Here is a 9,749-nt window from a genome sequence, read left to right on the forward strand (position 1 = left end):
CCATTCGTTATAGTATGATGAACATGTAACAAAATTATATCTTGACCAACACAATAGCTAGTCAAGGATATTCGACTTGAATGGCTCCTTGATCAATGTGACTAACTAAATCCATAATAAGTATTAGTCTGATCAACACCTAACCAAGTACTAATTTGTGAATGTTCATCATATACGTGTCTACAACCCCTAATAACTTCAGATCAATATACGAAATACACAAGGAGAAACAAAAAAAAGAGAAATTGAACATGAATAGTGTCAAAATGATACTATTCACATATGGATTTCTCTTTGTGTATTTCACATTTTGATCTGAAATTTTTAGGGGATGTGCACATATATGTGATGAACATTAAAAAGAAAATCAAAATATTTGAACACATCTATAGTTTAATTTGTCAACCTTGTATCATGTTAGCACATGAATGATGCTATCACGTGATATTGTCCCAAGTAGCAGCATAAGCACATTGCAAGTATACTAAAATGTCGTTCTTTATTGAAATTTTTTTTTGATGTTTTCGTAGCTCATATTGAACTAAAATTTACGTGCTTGATGATCATAGGGATGTTTGGGATGAGAGAGTAGACTTCGGGTTTTTTAGCACTAGCTTACAAATCATTAGTTGCCCGTGAAGATGAGATAATTTATTGTATCCTAATGATTCTGTATTTTTATTTATGTAGGTCATATATGAACTAGTCTAAAATGTTGCTTTCCATGTCCGCAAAGTATTGTTCAAGTCCATATACAATATATGCGATAATACTTTATAGCCCCAGGTCTATATATTGTCTTCGTTTTTGTGTTTCATATATATTTAACAAACGGGTTATGTTATTGTGAGTTTGATGGGACGCTACTGAAAAATATAAATGAAAAAATGTATGAAAATGAGGTATTGGATCTTCCATACAACCAGGATGTTGGTGACTACTTACAGTTCAAGGTATTTTATCCTACATTTATATCGTGTGATCCATACTTAATATTCAGAAAGTTTACATCACATGCAATTATTTTTCAGAATAATAATACTGCAGACACAGAGGAGCTAGAGTTAATGAGCATGTCAGGTTTTCTCACTTGTTTCTACTTGGTAACTTTCTTAACTAGACGAATAAAATTAAGATGAAATTATGCTATATAAATTGGGTATCCCTATTTAGTGAAAATGATTGTAGAATATGGAAACATAAAACTATAGGTCCTCCATTCGTTATAGTATGATGAACATGTAACAAAATTATATCTTGACCAACACAATAGCTAGTCAAGGATATTCGACTTGAATGGCTCCTTGATCAATGTGACCAACTAAATCCATAATAAGTATTAGTCTGATCAACACCTAACCAAGTACTAATTTGTGAATGTTCATCATATACGTGTCTACAACCCCTAATAACTTTAGATCAATATACGAAATACACAAGGAGAAACAAAAAAAAGAGAAATTGAACATGAATAGTGTCAAAATGATACTATTCACATATGGATTTCCCTTTGTGTATTTCACATTTTGATCTGAATTTTTTATGGGATGTGCACATATATGAGATGAACATTAAAAAGAAAATCAAAATATTTTGACACATCTAAAGTCGAATTTGTCAACCTTGTATCATTTTTGCACATGAATGATGTTATCACGTGATATTCTCCCTAGTGGCAGCATACACACATTGCAAGTATACTAAAATGTCGTTCTTTATTGAACGTTAATTGTTGATGATTTCATAGCTCCTCCTAAACTAAAATTTACAAGCTTGATGATTGTAGGGATGTTTGGGATGAGAAAGATAGGCATCAAGTTTTGTTAGTGCCAGGTTACAAACCATTAGTTGCCCCTGCAGACGAGGTAATTTCTTGTATCCTAATGCTTTGGTATTTCGATTTATGTAGGTCATATCTGAAGTAGTCGAAAATGTTGCATGCCATGTTCGCAAATTATTCTTCAAGTCCATATACAATATACGAGATAATAATTTATAGCCTCAGCTCTAAATATTGTCTCTATTTTTGTCTTTCATATATAAACGGGTTATGTTATTGTGACATTGAATAGATTCTACTGAAAAATATAAATTAAAAAATGTATGAAAATGAGGTATTACATCTTCCAAACAACCATGATGTTGGTGAGAACTTACAGTTCAAGGTATTTTATGCTACATTATATCATGTGATCCATGCCTAATATTCAACAAGTTTACATCACATGCGATTATATTCTAGAATAATAATACTGCAGACACAGTGTTGCTCCTATAGTACCAGGTGACAATATAATTAGTGAAGTAGAGAGGAGCAAAAATTAATGAGCATGTCGGTTTTTCTCACTTGTTAACTTTCTTAACTAGACGAATAAAATTAAGATGAATATGATTGGGTGTCCCTATTTACTGAATATGATTGTCAAATATGGCAACATACAATTATAGGTCCTCCATCCTTTACGGTATGATGAACATATAACAAAATTATATCTTGACGAACACAATAGCTAGTCAAGGATATTTAACTTGAATGGCTACTTGATCAATGTGACCAACTAAATCCTTAATAGATATTAGTCTGGTCAACAGCTAAAGAAGTACTAAATTGTGAATGTTCATCACACACATGTCTACAACCTCTAATAAATTCAGATCAATATACGAAATACACAGAGTGAAATCAAAAAAGAGAATCTGAACATGAATAGCATCGACGTTACACTATTCACATATGGATTTCTCTTTGTGCATTTCACCTTTTGATCTGATTTTTTTAGGGGATGTGCACATATATGTGATGAACATTAAAAATAAAATCAAAATACTTGAACTCATCTAAAGTTGAATTTGTCAACCTTGTATCACGTTAGCACATGAATGATGCTATCACGTGATATTGTCCCAAGTAGCAGCATAGACACATTGCAAGTATACTAAAATGTCATTCTTTATTAAACATTAATTTTTGATGTTTTCGTAGCTCATACTAAACTAAAATTTACGTGCTTGATGATCATAGGGATGTTTGGGATGAGAGAGTAGACTTCGGTTTTTTAGCACTAGCTTACAAATCATTAGTTTCCCCTGAAGATGAGATAATTTATTGTATCCTAATGATTCTGTATTTTTATTTATGTAGGTCATATATGAACTAGTCTAAAATGTTGCTTTCCATGTCCGCAAAGTATTGTTCAAGTCCATATACAATATATGCGATAATACCTTATAGCCCCAGCTCTAAATATTGTCTTTGTTTTTGTGTTTCATATATATTTAACAAACGGGTTATGTTATTGTGAGTTTGATGGGATGCTACTGAAAAATATAAATGAAAAAATGTATGAAAATGAGGTATTGGATCTTCCATACAACCAGGATGTTTGTGGCTACTTACAGTTCAAGGTATTTTATGCTACATTTATATCGTGTGATCCATACCTAATATTCAGAAAGTTTACATCACATGCAATTATTTTCCAGAATAATAATACTGCAGCCACAGAGGAGCTAGAGTTAATGAGCATGTCAGGTTTTCTCACTTGTTTCTACTTGTTAACTTTCTTAATTAGACGAATAAAATTAAGATGAAATTATGCTATATAAATTGGGTATCCCTATTTAGTGAAAATGATTGTAGAATATGGCAACATACAACTACAGGTCCTTCATTCGTTATAGTATGATGAACATGTAACAGAATTATATCTTGACCAAAACAATAGCTTGTCAAGGATATTTGACTTGAATGGCTCCTTGATCAATGTGACCAACTAAATCCATAATAAGTATTAGTCTGATCAACACCTAACCAAGCACTAATTTGTGAATGTTCATCACATACGTGTCTACAACCCCTAATAACTTCATAACAATATACGAAATACACAACAAGAAACAAAAATAGAGAAATTGAACATGAATAGTGTCAAAATGATACTATTCACATATGGATTTCTATTTGTGTATTTCACATTTTGATCTGAATTTTTTATGGGATGTGCACATATATGAGATGAACATTAAAAATAAAATCAAAATATTTTGACACATCTAAAGTGGAATTTGTCAACCTTGTATCATTTTTGCACATGAATGATGTTATCACGTGATATTCTCCCTAGTGGCAGCATACACACGTTGCAAGTATACTAAAATGTCATTCTTTATTGAACATTAATTGTTGGTGTTTTCATAGCACCTCCTAAACTAAAATTTACAAGCTTGATGATCGTAGGGATGTTTGGGATGAGAGAGATAGGCATCGAGTTTTGTTAGTGCCTGGTTACAAACCATTAGTTGCCCCTGCAGACGAGGTAATTTATTGTATCGTAATGCTTCGGTATTTTGCTTTGGATCTTCTAGAATAACAATACTGCAGACATAGTGTTGCGCCTATTGTACCAGGTGACAATATAAGTGGTGAAGTAGAGAGGAGCAAGAGTTAATGAGCATGTGAGTTTTTCTCACTTGTTTCTACTTGCTAACTTTCTTAACTAGACGAATAAAATTGAGCTGATATTATGCTATATAAATTGGGTGTCCCTATTCACTGAAAATGATTCTCGAATATGGCAACATACCATTATAGGTCCTCCATTCTTTACGGGATGTGAACATATAACAAAATCATATCTTGACGAACACAATAGCTAGTCAAGGACATTTGACTTGAATGGCTACTTGATCAACGTGATCAACTAAATCCTTAATTGATATTAGTCTGATCAACAGTTAACGAAGTACTAAATTTTGAATGTTCATCACATATGTGTGTACAACGACTAATAAATCCAGATCAATATACGAAATACACAAAGAGAAACAAAAAAAAGAGAAATTGAACATGAACAATGTTAAAATTTCACTATTCACATCTAGATTTCTCTTTGTGTATTTTGCATTTTGATCTAAATTTTGTTGGGGATGTGAACATATATGTGATGAACATTAAAAAGAAAATCAAAATATTTTTGACACATCTAAAGTTGAATTTTTCAACCTTGTATCATGTTAGCAGATGAATGATGGATGACGTGATATTCTCCGTAGTAGCAGCATACACACATTGCAAGTATACTAAAATGACATTCTTGATTGAACATTAATTGTAGATGTCCGCAAACTATTCTTCAAGTCCATATACAATACATGAGATAATACTTTATAGCATGTAGTCCATATACATTACGGTATGATGAACATATAACAAAATTATATCTTGACGAACACAATAGCTAGTCAAGGATATTTGAATTGAATGGCTACTTGATTAACATGACCAACTAAATCCTTAATAGATATTAGTATGATCAACCGCTAACGAAGTATTAAATTGTGAATGTTCATCACATACTTTTCTACAACCACTAATAAGTTGAGATCAATATACTAAATACACAAAGAGAAACAAAAAAAGAGAGACTGAAAATGAATATTGTCAAAATGACACTATTCACAATTGTATTTATTTTTGTGTATTTCATATTTTGATGTGATTCTTTTGGGGATGTGCACATATATGTGATGAACATTAAAAAGAAAATCAAAATATTTTCACACATCTAAAGTGGAATTTGTCAACCTTGTATCATGTTAGCACATGAATGATGGTATCACGTGATATTCTCCCTAGTAGGAGTAGAAACACATTGCAAGTATACTAAAATGTTGTTCTTTATTGAACATTAATTGATGATGTTTTCGTAGCTCCTCCTGAACTAAAATTTACGAGCTTAAAGATCGTAGGGATGTTTGGGATGAGAGAGATAGGCATCGAGTCTTGTTAGCGCCAGCTTACCAACCATTTGTTGCCCCTGTAGATGAGGTAATTTATTGTATCCTAATGCTTTAGTATTTCGATTTATGTAGGTCATATCTGAAGTAGTCAAAAATGTTGGATGCGATGTCTGCAAAGTATTCTTCAAGTCCATATACAATATATGAGATAATTTTTATAGCCTCGGCACTAAATATTGTGTCTATTTTTGTATTTTATATATAAATGGGGTTATGTTATTGTGAGTTCGATGGGATGCTACTGAAAGATATAAATGAACAAATGTATGAAAATGAGGTATTGGGTCTTCCATACAACCAGGATGTTGGTGACTACTTACAGTTCAAGGTATTTTATGCTTCATTTATATCGTGTGATCCATGCCTAATATTCATAAATTATACATCAAATGCAATTATATTCCAAAATAATAATACTGCAGACATAGTGTTGCTCCTATAGTACCAGGTGACAACATAAGTGGTGAAGTAGAGGGGAGCAAGAGTTAATGAGAATTATAGTTTTTTTCACTTCTTTCTACTTGTTACCTTCCTTAACTAGACGAATAAGATTAATCTGATATTATGCTACATAAATTGTATGTCCCGATTTACTGAAAATGATTGTCAAATATGGCAACATACAATTATAGGTCCTCCATTCTTTACGGTATGATGAACATATAACAAAATTATATCTTGACGAACACAATAGCTAGTCAAGGATATTTGACTTGAATGGCTACTTGATCAACGTGAGTGTCTACATCCACTAATAAATTCAGATCGATATACGAAATACACAAAGAGAAATAAAAAAAGAGAAATTGAACATGAATAGTGTCAAAATGACACTATTCACATCTGGATTTCTCTTTGTGTATTTCAGATTTTGATCTAAATTTTTTTGGGGATGTGCAAATTTATGTGAAGAACATTAAAAAGAAAATCAAAATATTTTTGCACATCTAAAGTTCAATTTATCGACCTTGTATCATGGTAGTGCATGAATGATGTTATCACGTGATATTCTCCCTAGTAGCAGCATACACACATTGCAAATATACCAAAATGTCGTTCTTGATCGAACATTAATTATCGATGCTTTCATAGCTCCTCTGGACCTAAAATTTACGTGCTTGATGCTCGTAGGGATGTTTGGGATGAGAGAGATAGAAATCGAGTTTTTGTAGCGCCACCTTGCAAACCATCAGTTTCCCGTGAAAACGAGGTAATTTATTGTATCCTAATACTTCTGTATTTGGATTTATGTACGTCATATGTGAACTAGTCTAAAATGTTGCATGCCATGTCTGCAAAGTATTCTTCAAGTCCATATACAATATATGAGATAATACTTTATAGCCTCAACTCTAGATATTGTCTTTGTTTTTGTCTTTCATATATATTCAATAAACGGGTTAGGTTAATGTGAGTTTGACGGGATGCTACTGAAAAATATAAATGAACAAATGTATGAAAATGAGGTATTGCATCTTCCATGCAACCAGGATGTTGGTGACTACTTACAGTTCAAGGTATTTTATGCTACGTTTATATGGTGTGATCCATGCCTAATATTCAGAAATTTTACATTTATTACAATTATATTCTAGAATAACAATACTGCAGACACAGTGTTGCGCCTATTGTACCAGGTGACAATATAAGTGGTGAAGTAGAGAGGAGCAAGAGTTGATGAGCATGCGAGTTTTTCTCACTTGGTTCTACTTGTTAACTTTCTTAACTAGACGAATAAAATTAATATGATATTATGCTATATAAATTGGGTGTCCCTATTTACTGAAAATGATTCTCGAATATGGAAACATACAATTATAGGTCCTCCATTCTTTACGGGATGATGAACATATAACAAAATTATATCTTGACAAACACAATAGCTAGTCAAGGACATTTGACTTGAATGGCTACTTGATCAACGTGGTCAACTAAATCCTTAACAGATATTAGTATGATCAACAGTTAACGAAGTACTAAATTTTGAATGTTCATCACATATGTGTCTACAACCACTAATAAATTCAGATCAATATACGAAATACACAAAGAGAAACAAAAAAAGAGAAATTGAACATGAACAGTGTTAATATTTCACTATTCACATCTAGATTTCTTTGTGTATTTTACATTTTGATCTAAATTTTGTTGGGGATGTGAACATATATGTGATGAACATTAAAAAGAAAATCAAAATATTTTGACACATCTAAAGTTGAATTTGTCAAGCTTGTATCATGTTAGCAGATGAACGATGGTATCACGTGATATTCTCCGTAGTAGCAGCATACACACATTTCAAGTATACTAAAATGACATTCTTGATTGAACATAATTGTAGATGTCCGCAAACTATTCTTCAAGTCCATATACAATATATGAGATAATACTTTATAGCATGTACTCTAAATATTGTCTATGTTTTTGTCTTTCATATATATTTATTAAATTGGTTATGTTATAGTGAGTTTGATGGGATGCTAGTGAAAAATATAAATGAACAAATGTATGAAAATGAGGTATTTGATCTTCCAAACAACGAGGATATTGGTGACTATTTATAGTTCAAGTTACTTTATGCTACATTTATATCCTGTGATCCATGCCTAATATTCAGACATTTTACATCAGTTGCAATGATATTCCAGAATAATAATAATGCAGACACAGTGTTGCTCCGATAGAACCAGGTGATAATATAAGTGCTGAAGTAGAGAGGAGCAAGAGTTAATGAGCATGTCAGTTTTTTTCACTTGTTTCTAATTGTTAACTTTCTTAACTAGACGAATAAAATTAAGCTAATATTATGCTATATAAATTGGGTGTCCCTATTTATTGAAAATGATTGTCGAATATGGAAACATACAATTATAGGTCCTCCATTCTTTACGGTATGATGAACATATAACAAAATTATATCTTGATGAACACAATAGCTAGTCAAGGAAATTTGACTTGAATGGCTACTTAATCAACGTGACCAACTAAATCCTTAATAGATACTAGTCTGATCAACAGCTAAAGAAGTACTAAATTGTGAATATATGTCACATACGGGTCTACAACCCCTCATAAATTCAGATCAAAATAACACTATTCACATCTGGATTTCTCTCTGTATTTCACATTTTAATCTGAATTTTTTAGTGGATGTGCAAATATATGTGATGAACATTAAAAAGAAAATCAAAATATTTTGACACATCTAAAGTTGAATTTATCGACCTTGTATCATGTTAGTGCATGATGATGTTATCACGTGATATTCTCCCTAGTAGCAGCATAAACACATATTGCAAGTATACTAAAATGTCATTCTTGATTGAACATTAATTTTCTATGTTTTCGTAGCTCCTCCTGAAATAATTTACGTGCTTGGTGATCGTAGGGATGTTTGGGATGAGAGAGATAGACATCAAGTTTTTGTAGCGCCAGCTTACAAACTATTAGTTGCCCCTGAAGACGATGTAATTTATTGTATCCTAATGCTACTGTATTTTGATTTATGTAGGTCATATCTGAACTAGTCTAAAATGTTGCATGCCATATCCGCAAAGTATTCTTCAAGTCCATATACAATATATGAGATAATACTTTGTAGCCTCAACTCTGAATATTGTCTCTGTTTTTTCTTTCATATATATTCAATAAACAGGAATGCTACTGAAAAATATAAATGAACAAATGTATAAAAATGAGGTATTGGATCTTCCATGCAACCAGGATGTTGGTGACTACATACAGTTCAAGGTATTTTATGCTACGTTTATATGGTGTGATCCATGCCTAATATTCAGAAATTTTACATCTATTTCAATTACATTCAATACTGCAGACACAGTGTTGCGCCTATTGTACCAGGTGACAATATAAGTGGTGAAGTAGAGACGAGCAAGAGTTAATGAGCACGCCAGTTTTTCTCACTTGTTTCTAGTTGTTAACTTTCTTAA

Source organism: Triticum dicoccoides, chromosome 7A (genome assembly GCF_002162155.2).
Source record: "Triticum dicoccoides isolate Atlit2015 ecotype Zavitan chromosome 7A, WEW_v2.0, whole genome shotgun sequence".
NCBI classification, from domain to species: Eukaryota; Viridiplantae; Streptophyta; class Magnoliopsida; order Poales; family Poaceae; genus Triticum; species Triticum dicoccoides.